The sequence below is a fragment of the Furipterus horrens genome, unplaced genomic scaffold (genome assembly GCF_987537825.1).
Source record: "Furipterus horrens unplaced genomic scaffold, mFurHor1.1.pri manual_scaffold_12, whole genome shotgun sequence".
Taxonomy (NCBI): Eukaryota; Metazoa; Chordata; class Mammalia; order Chiroptera; family Furipteridae; genus Furipterus; species Furipterus horrens.
Window position 1 is genome coordinate 20179621 of NW_028327182.1, and position 15601 is coordinate 20195221.

At 36.8% G+C, this 15601-nt stretch overlaps 1 protein-coding gene across 1 annotated transcript in view; it reads left to right on the top strand.

The window, feature by feature from the left end:
• Window positions 1–15601, top strand: part of TBC1D4 (TBC1 domain family member 4) — a 179924-nt gene that overhangs the window by 82010 nt on the left and 82313 nt on the right. The window lies entirely within an intron of this gene.

Consider the following 15601-nt stretch of genomic DNA (forward strand, 5'->3'; position numbering starts at 1 on the left):
TCTAGAGGAGAGGGTCTAGAAGGCAGGTCCTCAGATCTTGGAAGTTTTAAAAAGAGTCTTACTTCCTTGATCTTTATCCTGGGCACATTTTTACTGGCTAGGCCCTAGTTTGGTCTTTGCCTAGACACTAGTGACTATTTCTTACTCCTTTGCTGAGAGAGACTGCGGAGGAGAAGCGTTTTTACTGTTAGGCTCGTAAAGTCCTGGATCCTGTAATTTACACTTTGAAAACTGAACAGCTTTCTTCTTAGCTGATCTTGCTTGTCCTTTACTTTATTACAGGCAGCTGAAAGAAGCCCATGGCACTTTTAACTCTCTGAATGGAATCTCTTTGACCTTAGGTACTCTTAGATTCATTTGATATTCCTTCTACTGTGCACATTACTGGGGATAACAGCTTCACTTGTTTTGCCAATGCACAACTTGTATCCTCTTTTCTCCAGCCTTCAGCTGCTATTTTCTCACTGCCCTTCCAGCGTCCACAAACAGTCTACTTGAGGTCTCCACACAATGTCCATTCCCAAAGCCAATGCCAGGTATTTCAGTTTTTTGTTATGGCACTACCCCATTTCTAGATACTGGTTTATGTATTGTTTATTGCATTACAAACCACCCCCAAACTTAGTGGCTTCAAATGACAGCAACACGTATTTACTTACTCCCCTGTAATTTGGATTATTCTTGGTGCGAACAGTTTATCACTACTCTTACAAGGCATCTGCTGGCGCTGGAATGTCCACAGTGGCTTCCTCACTCTCGTGCCTGGACCCTCAGCTGGATGGTTGAAATATCTGGAGCCTGTCTAAGCACCTCTTTTTTTCTTCATATAGCCTCTTTACAAGGCTAGCTTGGGCTTACATAAACCATGGTGATCTGACTTTTTATATACCTGCTGGCTTTTATTTTCAGAATGCAAAAGCAGAGGAAGCCAGGTTTTCTTAGTGCCCGAGCTTGGAAATCTCAGTTGCATTCTGTTTGGAAAAAGGGCAAACCTTGACTCAAGGAGAGACAAAGAGCCCTTACCTCTTAAAGGAAGAACTACAAAGAATTTGAAGCTGTCTCAAACCCACTACACTAGGATAGTTCCCAGGTGATTCTGGCTTAGGTAGCGTTGGTACATGATGATACTGTTCACTTGGACTAAGTTTTCTGGGAAAGGCCATGTTTTACTTATGGAGACATTGCCCTCTCCTCACAATAGAGTTCTGTTACCGTTTTCAGGTCTTCTGTCCAGTATCCAAGTTTCCTCTTCTATCAGATAGCTACTGACAGCACTTAAAATTTCTGAATCAACCCTACCACCTTTGTTTTTATCTCTTATTCCACCTTCCAGTTTCTGATGTCTGTACTCTTTTTATGTTGTTAAAAATTGATATTATTATACATGATGAGATGATATGTCTGCATTTAATTCCATGCTTTGTTTGCAGGTTGATGTTTAAGTTTGATCATTAATAACAGGTTTTATGCAATTGTGATTATATAAATATTCACTGAAGAGGGAGTGTGCCATAATTATACATTTTTTTGATTTATTGGTTTTCCCCCTACCCTGGAGTCTCTACCAATTTTTTCTTGCCGTCCTTTCTTTAATTGTATTCTTAAGTTTTTCTAACATCTCAAGCGTACTAACTCATCTATGAAAGCCTTTGTTTCCTAGATCCTCCTCAGCTGGAGCCCTCTGATATCCTGTTGCAGTTGGGACTGATGGCACGGTTGTCTGTGACTCAGCCCTCAAGTTGGATTCACTATTTCCTAGAGCCTATGACTTGTTTTTTTTTAACTAAAAAATCTCTAAATAACTTTTCCAAAATGCTTGTATGAGAAACTTTCTGACCCTTTCCTATCTGAAAATTTGTCTATTCTGATCGGAATTTATCTCAACATTGTTGGAAACAAAATCCCTAAGTACTTAGAACATTGTATCTTAATTGTTCTATAAATAAATGCAAGGGGATGTGATTACTTGTGTTTGCTCCTCCCTAAATCTGTTATGATATATGTTTGTCCCCTTCATCATTGTTTTTTTCTTTTTGGTATCTGTATCTTTGAATTGTAGAAATTGCAATCAGACAGTTGATAGTTTTATTTATTGGTAACTAATTACATTAGATGACAAACTTGTAACAGTTTACCTAAATGGAAATCATTATTATGAAGCAAATAGATCAGCTTTTACCTAAGATGGCAAAAATGGTGGGAGTATCTCCTCTTAGTCCATATTTAAGAATCTCTTTACTTTTTAACCTGGTGAAGTGCAGTGTGACTGTTTAAAACTCTTATTTCAGGAAGGATTTCAGGAAGGGTTGTCCCTGCAGGTGAACTTAAGCTTTATCTTTCAAAGACACAGTAAACAAGATCTAAAAAGGTTTCAGACCCTGTCGTAGCGGCGCTCTTAGATCAGTTCTATTATCCCCCCTTTGAAATAGCTGTTGAGAAAATAAAAGGTTGAAATATAAACTTCATTAGCAGCATTCGTGCCTGGAAGAAAAATGTGCTTTATTGTTTTAGTATAATGAATGGAACAGGCCGTGAGTACTGAATTTTTTCAACACCTGTGGAGGGGTGAGATTTGAAGCTTGTGATTTGTAATGAAGGAAACTGGATTAAGCATTCACCCTTTAAATAAATTATAAGCATGTGAAATAACACTGTGGAAAACATTGCCTGAAAGCAGGAACTATGTTAATAGCAGGTCATGAGACAAGTGAGGTGCTTCATTGGAAAGTTCAGAGCCAGTGGGTTCCAAAACCACCTGATCCTGTATATAAATGAGGACACTTAAACAAGCCAGCCAGTTAAAATGGAAGGAACACAAAAATTAACTGGTTCCAAGCCACAATACATACCAAGATGTCATTCTTTTGCCCCTCTAGTGGATTGTGAACTTGTAGGTTTGCTATTTCTAGCAATACAAGGCACCTTTATATAAATAGCCTTTGATAGTATATATACATTTTATTATAATGTTTGAGGAATGCATTTCATATTATGGCTTGTGAACTTCACTACTCACTTTTTAAAAAGTGTAAAAGACCTTTTCTAGTGTAGAGTCAGCTTTTTTATACAGCAGTCCTGTTTAGATACTTCACAGAGTTAAGAGCCACAGACTCTATGGTGAGGAGTAACTGGGAGAAACAGTGGTAGATGTATACTTCCCAGGCCTCATTTTATCCACTGCCAGGTAGATCCAGACCAGAACATGCACCTGCCATCCTCCTTTGAATTTCAGAGAAATTATGTTCTTAAAATTCCCTACCAAGACTACTTTAATACTTAAAGGAATACCAATGTTCTTTTCAGGAAATATATTAAAATATGATAAACTAATTTAATAACATGCAAACTTTATGTATTTAGCACTTACACTCTGTAAATGGTTGTTTGTATACTTGGCGATTTCTATACTGGAAGCAGTCTTTTTGATGGCAGTGATTTTCCATGGTTTTTGTTCTTTAGCCTGGGAAGCCTGACTTGGGGTTTATTTAGATCCTACATTTCTCAGAAGAAACCCCCACCGCTGAGCTATCCCTCCAGATACTCAGCTGCCACCTGTGCAAGTGTGGACAGACATCTTGTGCCTCTGCACTTTCTGCCAGACTCAATGTGGCTTCTTCAGTCAGTCCTTGGTTATAAGGCTTCTCTCCAGCTAGTCTTCAGTTGGATGGTTATTCTATAATTTAGCTGTAATTTCAGTTTGGTCCTGGAAGGTGATGAGTGTAACTTCCACCCACTCTGCTGCCATCCTAGATCTTGTTTTGTAGGTGCATTTTAAAACATGGTCTTTGTTTATTGATTCAACAAATATTTTATTTGATAAATATTTATTAAAAATCATTGGTTTCGTAGGGCTTGTATTTTAGTATGGAAAGACATGTTGAAAAGATAAAGTAAAATGTATAGTATGTTAAATTGTTAAATAGTGATACTTGCTAAAGAGAAAAATTATGCAGAAAAGGTGGGGGTAGAAGGGAGAAAGGAAGGAGGAAGGGAGGGAGGGAGGGAGAGAGAGAATGTAGAAAGCATGAGAGAGTTAGTTTTGGGGAGTATGGCCGTTGAAGTTCTTGCTGAGAAGATGACAGTTGAGGCATGGTCTAAAGGAGGTGAGGGAGAGGGACAGGAGTTGCAGGGACCTGAGCAGGAAGCCTATTGGTATGCCGAAGGAGCATAATGAGGCCATTGGGCTGGAGCAGACTGAGTCGGATAGAGTGGTAGGAGATGAGCTCAGAAGTAGCAGGAATCAGATAGTGTAGGGGCATGAGTGTAGATCGAAAAGAGAAGAGGACCCGTCACTGAGACCAGAGTATCTCCAAGGGTTAGAGTTCTGGGAGATGAGAGGGGATAAGCAAAAGAGACTGAAAAAGGAGAGCCAGCAAAGTGGAGAAAAACTAGGACAGTGTGGTGTCTGGAAGCCAAGTGAAGAAAGTGTTCCCAAGGGGAGGAAGTGATAATATCTGTCAAATGCTGTGAGTCCAGAAGGAGGACTGAGAATTAACCATGGAGTTAGCAGCAGTCAGAATTCTTGTTTGAAGGAATAATGGGAGCAATTGCCTGGCTGATGTGGTTTCAAGAAGGAAAAAAAGAAGAGCCATTAGAGACAGTGAACACAGGTAACCCTTGCAAGCATTTTAATTGTGACTGGAGGAGAGGATTGGCATTGGTAGCTAGGGAAATTGGGTCAAGGGAATTCTTTTAGGATGGGAGAAGAAAACAGCACTTCATAAACCGATGGGAAAGATAAAGTAGAGAAGGAAAAATTGATGATGCAGCAGAGAGAGGAGAGAATTGTTACAGCAGTGTCCTTAGGTAAGCAATAGGCAATTGTATCTGGTACCCACAGTGTGTGTGTGTGTGTGTGTGTGTTGGAAGGTGGCCTTAGCTAGCAGCATGTTCATTCACAGTATCAGGAGAGAAGACAGAGTGTATATAAAGGCACAGATGCAGATAGGTGATTAGATGTGGATGGAGGAGCTTGTGAAAACTTTCTTTGAGTATGTATCCAAGTATAATACGTGTTTTGTCCATTTGTCTACATCAGCGATTTTCAAACAGCTTGCTGCAAGGCTTTTAAAACATGCAATACCTGACTGTTTCGCCAGGGTCACTGACCTCTTTTCCCTGAGGTTGCCAAAAAAAAAAAAAAAAAAAAAATGACAACAATCAACACAACCATACCTCTCCGGTGTGGACAAATGAAAGTTGTATCTATTTTTTTGGTAAGATTGGCAAAAAATATACTTTTTTGGTGTGCCGCAGAATGTTAGTAAATTAGTTCATGTGTGCCATGAGATGAAAAAGGTTGAAAATCACTGGTTTATGTACATACCTCTCTTTATCTATCATCTATATCATCTCATCTCATCTATCTACCCACTCACACATGCATACGGATACATACACAATGATTCTGACAAACCAAATAGGGGAGAAAGGTGAGGTTTTGTCTTTTCACAATTGCTGGCTTATATATCTTGAGTTCTGCTGTAATTTTCTGGTCTTTTTGTAAATCTCTTTGAAGTTCGCATGCAACATCCTTAAACTTCTACTGCAAGTCTTGAGGAATTGCTGTTAGAAAGGCAGAATATCAGATGCCAGTTCACTTTCATTGATTATGTTTTAAGCCTGGGGCTGCGTTATACATTAGTAAATAAGAATGGGAATCACACAGGTTAGTGAAGATTGCTGAAGGTGGCAGTGAAAGAGTCTGCTGATGTCAGAAATCAATTACACCTTTAAAAACACAGTTGGGCATACACCCTGGTTTAGGGGTAGTGAGGGAAAAACCCTGGCTCAGTAATTTCCTATCCTGATCACTCTGCGGATATACTTGTACCTAATCTCCTAGATACTGGACCTTTGACCATTGAGACTTGACTTTCCATTTAATCTCTGTTTTGACATTTTCATTTTAAGTTTTTGCTCTAATCTGTGAATTCTGGGACCCAGACTTCTGATCTGCTGATAATTTCCCAGTCTTCTGTGTTTTAACTTGTTAACTTTCAGATATTTTCTACTCACATTTTTTTTGCTGGTATTTGTTTTCATCTGACAAACAATTGTTTTGATGCCTAGAATTAGTATGCAGTAGCCAATTAGACTATAATGAAATTGATTGGATTTTAAAATTGGCTTTATAAATTTCAGTAATTGCTATGCCTAAATTGATCAGTATGATCTCCTAAAATTATGAAATGACTTAACTAGTCAAAACATGATTTTTTAATTCTATAGTATTTATTTAGTCAATTTACCTGTATCTCATAGTCTACAGTATTAAAAATAAAGCAAAATTCAACTCTGGAAATATAATAGTGATATATGAGCTAATCTCTTTTATTACATATAGTGCTTTTCTGGAAGAGCAAAAAAGAAAAAAACACTGATGGTGGCCTTTGAAATAAACAAAATTACATAGAAAAGAGATGTGGTTGTGACTTAATTTTAGTACAAAATATATGCAGTATGATTAATGCTTTTATCTTTTTTCCAAATCTCCTTTTAAGGTTGTTTATAATTTATTTTGACTGCAATGTGGGTAACTGACAGAAGCAGGTCCAGTCTGCAGAGCAGTTCTAACCGTCATAAAAATAGGATTCAAATGAGCATACTGAAGTCTTGTGTTGAGTAAGGAGGAGTCTGGAATATTGCAGTCTGTCTACTGATTTTTTTAAAAAGCCAAATACTTGAATCGAGAAGAGATGGTGAGCAGCAATGGCTACCATTTAGTGAGCACTTGTTATGTACCAAATATGCGTTCCTTGCAACAGTCATTGAAAGGAGTATAATTAAACCATTTTATATTTACATAAAACTAATGTTTTTGAGAAGTTTATGATACATTTGTATAAGGCCACACAGGCAGTAAATAAAAGAGCTGGTATTGCAGCCTGTTTAAACAATTTTGAAAGGCGTCACATTTATACCCGATATGTCTGTAAGTTTAGCAGATAATTGAATGCAGTGGAGATGCCTTAGGTCAACGTTATAGTATGTTATTGCTGTGGGCATGGTGGGATACCCTATTATCATGAACTCTGGGGTTCCCTGAGATGTCTTTAGTGGGTCAGCAAAACTATTTTCATAATAATATTTAGACATTCTGTGTTCTCTTCACTATGTTGACAAATGGACAGCTGGTACGGAAGTAATGGCAGAAAGAATTGCTGGTGCCTCAGCACTAATCCATGTAGTGACACCAACTTTACTACCGATCAGTGTTTTTCTCTCTCCCTTTCTCTGTCTCTATTTCCAAAGGCAATAAACACATCCTCAGGTGAGGATTTTAAAAAATGGTGAAGATATATAATTACTGAAATGGATAAGTGCCTAGGCCACATTTTCAAGCACAGTAAGGGGAGGGTCACAAAGTTTTTGTTTAGAACGACCCTACTTATTCAACATTTGATACCTATACTCACTGTATGCACATAAGATATGTCTGGATGGTGTTCACTAAAATTTCAGTAGTGGTCATCTCTGGATAAATATTTTCATATTTGTGTTTGTCTTTTTTATTGTATTATTTACAACAAGCAAGAATCATTAAAGAAAACAACAAAGCTATAATAAAAAACTACATTTTATCTTTTTATAGAAAGTTGCATTTTTGTGAAACCAAGTGTAGAATGTGTTTTTATAGTGCATTCTTTTTTAGAGACGCTAAATAATACTTATGGTTTGTGGTCCAAATTTACTACCCGACAATTTAACTTGGTAGTTTGAATTGACATATTTAAGATGGTGTTATTGGTAGCTTCACCCATTAGGTACTGATATTAGATAGTTGATAATACAGTTGTGCATTAACTTTACTACTCCTTTTGTTTTCTGTCTAGTATTTATGAGTATGCCTTGTAAGACAGAATTATACCCAGGATGTTTGTAAAGATACTGTAAACTGTTTGAGATCATAGCAGGACATGGCAGCCTTGTAGTGTGTGCAGTTAATCATAAGCAAACACTGTCACGAAAACCCAGTGTTTGATGTCTACTTTCTTTGATCTATCTTATTTTTCTCTCAAGTTTGGAAATTGTCATATTCATTTTCTTGTTTCAGTTAACATGATTTAGTGAGTGAGTTCAGCAAACTTGCAGAATCTAGGACAGTTTCTTATCAGTAAAATCAGAATAATACTAGAATTACTTCAAAAGATGGTTGTGAGGATTGAAGGAGATATAAAGCATTTATACCAGTGCTTAGTGCATAATAAGTACTTGATAAATTACTTAGGAAGTGCATAAAGTAAGTCCTGTTATTATCTAGGAAAGGCACAGAGTAAGTCCACAGTGAACACTATTTACAAAGAGCTATCTTTCCCCAACATTCATTTATAAATTGTTCAGTATTTACATTAGCAATGGTTACAAAAAGGCTCTTATCAGCGTTTCTTTTAAGAGCAGGCACTTGCATTTAGGTGGCATTCATAAATTCATTAGTACTGTTTTTCCAAATGAAAACACTCTGGGTTCAGGCAAGAAGCTTTGCAGTGTTCTGATCTAGGAGAGTGAGCAGAACCGTTTTCTCCGATTGTTTGCTCATTCATTTGTTCATTCATTGTGCAAACATACATTGAGTGTGAGCCATATGTGCTATGCTTTGTGTTAGGAATAAATGAAAAGGCAACACATCTGTGGGAGAGACCGGTGCCATTGGATGACAAAATATGGTTTGTGTCTAGGGTCGGGCACCAGTTGCAAATGGTGATGGAGGAGAATTTCCCTGAGGGAAATGATGTTCTCTTTCGGCCAGGTGGGCAAAAGGGATGCCCAGGTCAAAACGGCCCCCCAGGTTAAAGAGCGGTGTGGCTTTGCTCTTCTCACTTGTTTCAGTTCTCTGAGGACAGTTTATCATCTGCTGATCTGCCCGGGAGGCAGTTTGCATGGAATATTTATTAGTGATGTTTTTATGTTCTTCATATTCTATTCACTAGACTAAAAGAGATTATATGTGTTTTTCCAATATTACAGGCCAGCAAAAGTTTTAGGAATATTTAATAAAGGCAAGGAGATTTCTGAAAGATTTTTTTCCCTTGGGTTCTTTTAACCATAACCAGAGGTCTTAGAAATTTAATGTTTATTTCTATTTTATTTCAGAAACATTGAAATTATTTTTCAGTGTTTCCCAAATTATTTTTTTTTTCCTGAAGTGTCCACTAATTTACAGATTAATCATAAGGAAAGCATTTAACTGCTCTGCGTATAAAGAAATCTTTTATTATAATTAAACATTTAAATCTTTGGACTCATATTCTTACCTTTTGCAATAACATCTTTTTAAAAGTACTTTTTCCCTTGATCTTTTTATAATGCTAAGTTGAAGTCTAATTTTTGAGAAGCTGGAGAGTTATTGTCAGGTTGATTTGAAGCTGTGCTCCAGGGGTGTCCATAAAGGAGGCTGTTATCTCACTGGAGGTAAATTGAGAAATGAGTTAAGAGCCGGAGAGCGGCAGATGGGAAAGAACAGTTCAGGGAAGTGTGCAGACTGTGTGCCCAGGCAATACATAATGAGATAAGAAAGATAGGAAAGGAATTTAGACTCTTGTAGGAGCCACAGGGGAAGAAGACAAATTATATACAAGTCAGAATGTATTGTAATAAGTACCATGAGGATAAAAACAAAATGTTTTAGCAGTTTATTCAATAAATATTTATTCATTGCCTACTCTTATGCTGTGAGTGGGAGGGAGATAAATTTTACCTAAAGAATTAAGGAAAGTTGATTGTTTATAAATTATGATACATCCCTTGAAGATTTAAAAATTTTAATATTACTTATCTAGTTCATTACCATTTTAGAGACAGACGCCTCAGATTGAAAGGTGTCTGCCTTTTAATTAAAAAATCAAGTGAACAAAACTAATACACTAGCTTTCATTTGGCTATTGTAATCTTATCAGTAATGATAAATGTTTGGTCAATTGGATCAACTGGAAGTGGGAGCTTTGTCTGATTCAGGAGGGCAAAAGGCACTCTTTAAAGCTGATGAATCATTTTCTAAGTAAGTTATATAAATGCCCTAAGGACATCTAATATCAATTAATTATCAAATATGTTTTGTGTTTACTCTTGGCTCGACATTTGGTAGGCTTTATGTTTATAATAGGTGTAAGTCAAATAGGCATTTTGGTATATGAAATTCCATATTTCATAAGAGGCTGTTGAATTCCAAAAGCATTCATTCAGTCATCAAATATTTATTGAGTTCTGATCTCCAGTCGGGCACTGTGGCACACAAGGGGTGTGGGAGTGAATCAGAGAGATGTTTTCCTGATGAATACTCCTCAAAATTTAGTGAGGTTGGCAGACTTTAAAACGATGGTTACACAAATGTATATACACTGATACATAGTAATAGTTGGTATTGAAGATATTGATTTCATCAAACATTGGCAATTTATCTTCTTTAACTTGAGATATGCTGAAGAGCTTTGTGTGTATAAAAATTTACATTTGTGTAAGTCAAGTAATAATTTAGCTTTGTGACTTTACGCAAGTCATGTAGCTTCTCTGGGTTTTCATTTTCTTACAGAGTAATTTATAGAGGATATTTGTGAACTCTTCTGATGTTAAATTCAGTTATGGTATTATATGATTGAGATGCTTACATACTTTTTAAAAAAGTGTTCTAAAAACCTAAATTATTTGTTTTCCTCTTACAGTAGAAACGCAGACTTGTTAAATAATAAGTTGATCCAGTCAGCATCAATAATGGTAAAGCTTCCATATAGGAAACCTTGAAAGTTTTGCAGACACTTAAAAATGAAGCTTGAAAAGTACTATAGAAATTCTAAAGTTATTAAAAACCTTATTATTCTCTTAAACTGTACATTCATTTTGTTTGCTTCTTCTGAATTTGAAACAGTTAGACTCTTCTGGCACCTCTGATCATCAGTTTTCTAGTTGTTTATTATTATTGTTATTATTATTATTATTTTATATACATAAGTAGGTAAAAGTAGGTTTACAGATGTGATATGTGAAACAGTTTATCCTTGTATTATTTATTAATTATTATATTATTTTCCATAAAAGCAAGTGTAAACTTACTTTTAAAAAAATATGCTCTATTGATTATGCTGTTACAGTTGTCCCAGTTGTTCCCCTCCACCCAGTGATCCACATCCCTCCAGGTGCCCCCCCTCTTAGTCCATGCCCATTGGTTGTGCATATAGTTCTTCTCAACGTCTTCTGTCTACTCCACTCCCTCCTACTATGCTTCTTGATTCCTGTACCATCTCCTCCCTTTCCCCCCTTCCCCCTCCCTGCTGACCTCCCCCCAATATGTTCCCCATACCTATAATTCTTTTCCCACTCTCGTTGCCTACTTAGTTTGCCTTTGTTTTGGTTCCCTAGCTTCTGTTGTTGGTTGTTGTGATACAGTTTTCATTTTAATGTTCATAGTTTTGATCTTCTTTCTCCTAAACAAGTCCCTTTACCATTTCATGTAACAGTGGTTTGGATCTAACAAACTCCTTCAGTTTTACTTTGTCCTGGAAGCACTTTCTCTGCCCTTCTATTCGAATGATAGCTTCGCTGGATAGAATAATCGTGGTTGTAGGTTTTTGCTTTTCATTACTGTGAATATTCTAGTTTATTATTTTTAATAGACTGGTTTTTAGATCAGTTTTAGATTTACAGAAAGATTAAGAAGATATCCCAGTATGTTTTTGGAAGTGGGGTTAACAGAGTCTGTCTTGGAGGCTTGTGGGTATTAATGAATGTAAAAGCCTTGGCACAGGTTTTCCTTCTTAGCTGCTCTTATTGATTGTCTTTTATTCTTCATCATTACGTTAACTGCTGCACTGAAAGAGAACTATATATACGTATACATATATACATATATATATATATGTGTGTGTGTATGTATAGGTTAATAAAAGAGAAATTTGTATTGTAAGCCCCATATTTCTGCTGTGTCACTAATCGTCACCATCAGTCTTTTCCACAATTTAATGTGTTCTCTCGTTTGGTAATTAGTTCAATGGTTTTGTTTGTTTCCTTTTTCTATGGAGTTTTATAAAAATCTAGGGGTTGGGGGGGTGCAACATAAGAATGATTAGGTGAGTTCTATAATATTTTTCACATTAAAATCACTTGAAAACAATCCGTAATCATTAATACAGATCTAATATGCATTTAAATAATTTTAGTAATTTCAACCAACTTTTAGTAAAATAAAATTTAAAACATATTGATGAATGTTTGTTATACAAGTTGGACTATATAGAAAACAGAAGCTAAAGTTGAACAAAAGATAAGGAATAAAATCATGTTGGTGGGTTTTCACTAAAAAAGTGTTAGACATAACTATCGTATTAATGTATTATGCTTTAATATACTATAATAATTATAGTTTATGAAATTTTTAAAATATAAAAACCCTAAATCATAAGATTTTTCTATTTTAAAAGAGAAATTTAAGGCATTAAATTGTTTCTATCAATTAGAAGTATATTTTGCATGCTATTTTCATGTACTCATTGTAGCAAGTTCCCAAGTGAATTCTGTTAGGCCTGGTTTAATTGATACACATAGTGTTTTTAATATAATAGAACATCATTAAAATATTTTTGTAACTGAAGTTGTTGCAAGTTCTGACTTGTCTTTATCAGTGAAATCATACTTGAATAGTAGGAGAGTAAGTGAATGTCTTAGTTTTTGCTCATTTGTGTTTGGGGAAACAATTGTAGTGTCCAAGGGATAGTATAGTTATATTTTCATCAAATAACTGTTGCAACTGGTCCATTTTGTTCCCATTGGCTTTCAGAGCCATGGACACAGACAATAGGATGGTGGTTACCAGAGGGAAGAGGGGCAGGGGCATGTAGAAAAAGGTAAAGAATGTCAAATATATCGTGATGGAAAAATATTTGACTTTGGTTGGTGGGCACGCAATACAATATACAGATGATGTATCATAGAAATCTACACTTGAAACCTTTGTAATTTTATTAACCAATGTCACCCCTATAAATTCAATGAAAAAAATAAATATACAAAAGTAAAGAAAATGTTTTAAAGAAAATTGCTGAGACATCTTCTTCTAGAAAGAGCATGGTGATAGTAAAGAATCAAGCAGTAATCTGTACATCACATCCTCTGCCATATTTTTGGAAAACGAAGTCTTTAGAAGCAAACAGCCATACCAGTTATTTTTATAGAGCTTCAGCTCTCATAAAACGCTGTGTATGGTGGAAGTAACATTGGCCATATTTGACATTTAACTGCCTCTCTCTGTTTGAAGTTAAAGTTTCTTTACGGTGCAAACAATTTTTTTGGTGTTTATTTAGCAGTTGGCTAGGAACAGGGAGACCCTGCTGTGTTACATTGAAGGTATGATGTTCACATTTTACAACAGACAAACATTTACATTATGCCTAGTATTACTGTTTATGAATACAGAAATGTATATACCACACCCCAAATGATTAAAATGAAAAGTTACAGACAGCATAATTAACTCTCAGCTGCTCCATAAATTCTTGTAATAAGATAAATGCTGGTTTAACAGGTGATAATGTTCCCTATTCTTGGTCTAGTGGAATGAATGTAATCTATAGTTCCCAAATAAAACATAATTAAATATTTAATTTTAATTATATTTATTAAATAGTCTCATTGCTTTATGACTGTAGCAGAATGCTACATGCAGGTGCACGTTACAGTTGGAAATAAATATTAGGTGGTTTTTTTGGATTACTGCCCCATGGCTATCTCTATAGAAATGTATAAATTGACTTAGAGACCACCAAATGTACATAGTTCTGTTTAGAAAAAAACTTACAGATTTCAGCGATGACTGTTGATTTAGCTACTGTATTATGATCAGAAGTGCTTTATTATCTTTGAATGAGATACTATAGTCCCATGAAGGTTGTTCGTAAGTTTTTCTGGGGGAGACATACCTAGTCCAGTCTTATCTTTGTTTTAAATACGTATTTCTGCAGCTTTGACGCGAGTCCTTTTTTTAAGAACTGTTACATGATTTAAATACTCTGACCTATCTATCCCCAGCTTTTCTTTGTTGAAGAGGTCTGACTGATGCCTTTCTTTCTGATGAATCATTGATAGTTATGACAGGAATGCAAGTTGTTCCTGATGTCTGTTCTCCCTTCTTTAGTAATAGAATTTTAAACTAGGTACGTGCCTAGTAAGAGTTAGGGACTACATTTCTTAGCTTCTCTTGTTGCTAGGAATTCCTCTAGTTCCTGCTGGGGGTTGTAAATAGAATTTCGTGTGTGACAGCTTCCTTAGAAGTGTGTGTGTGTGTAAATAGAATTTTGTGTGTGACAGCTTCCTTAGAAGTGTGTGTGTGCGTGTGTGTGTGTGTGTGTGTGTGGTGTGTGGGAGGTAGTGTGTGTGTGTGTGTGTGTGTGTGTGTGTGGTGTGTGGGAGGTAAGGTGTGGGCTACCCCATGCTCTGTTTTTCTCTGTTCATTCCTTTTTCACGTGTGTGTTTGTGTGTGTGTATGGTGTGTGGGAGGTAGTGTGTGTGTGTGTGTGTGAGTGGTGTGTGGGAGATAGGGAGGGGGGCTGCCCCATGCTCTGTTTTTCTCTATTCATTCCTTTTTCACATCCTGCCGGCTAGAATAGAGTTGACCTTGGTTTGGGCAATGGAATCAAGGCCCCACAAGGTAGAACAAAAAAGGAGAGAGGCCTGAATCTTTGATATTTAATGGCACGATGGAGTACCAAGACAGCCTTGCACCTCCAATTGGACTTTTGTATGAGAGGGAAATAAACTTGTGTTTTGTGTAACCAACCATTTGCTGTTATGGGTTTCAGTCACAGCAGGTGAACCAGATCCCAGGGATTCTCGCAGACTTGGCTACTGGTTAGGAACCAGAGGCAAGGATGAAAACCACCACCTATAAAAGGATACTGAGTGATCCCCAGGATTGGAGACCCAGAGCTCCTAAGCCACGCTTCCAAGGCTGTCTACAGTCAGAGATCTGACCCTTCCAGGCCTCTTTCTCCCCGTATCCTGGTTTTCATTCTCTTTTCCTCTAGGGTTCATTTTGCGTCTCTACAGACTGGCTTTCTTCAGCCAAGGGAGCTGGCCCTCTGGGGTGCCGGACTAACCTCCTCAGCTGTGTGATACCTCAGGTGGGACACAGCTGTGTCTCGTCTTCTTTAGAAAGACATTAGGGAGCGACTCAGATTGACCTGACCTGGGTTCCATGCCCACGCCTCTCTCTGCCACTGGTCCTGCTTGGGTGACGTACGTGGCCTTTATTGTGGCCTACTTTGAGGGGCGACGGGAGATTGTGTGAAGGGAAAGGTGCAGGAATTAGCAGTGCCCACTAGAGTCATTTGCTCTAAATGAAGGTTGGTGCTATTTAGGTATAATGGTGATTATTTCAGTTATGTCATTCACAAGTGATTTAAGAATTATATTCTTTCTTGAAAGCAGTACACAGATCAAAACCAATCACCCAACCAACAAATCCAAGGCTGCTAATGTGGTTTGAATTTGTTTTCTGACTTCGAAATTGTGAATTTTTGTAAGATGCAGCAGCAGATAAATCCCTTGTTTGGAAATGTTAATAAAAATAAATTTTGGCCACACTTACACTCTACAGGCTAATTATCAGTAGCCACTG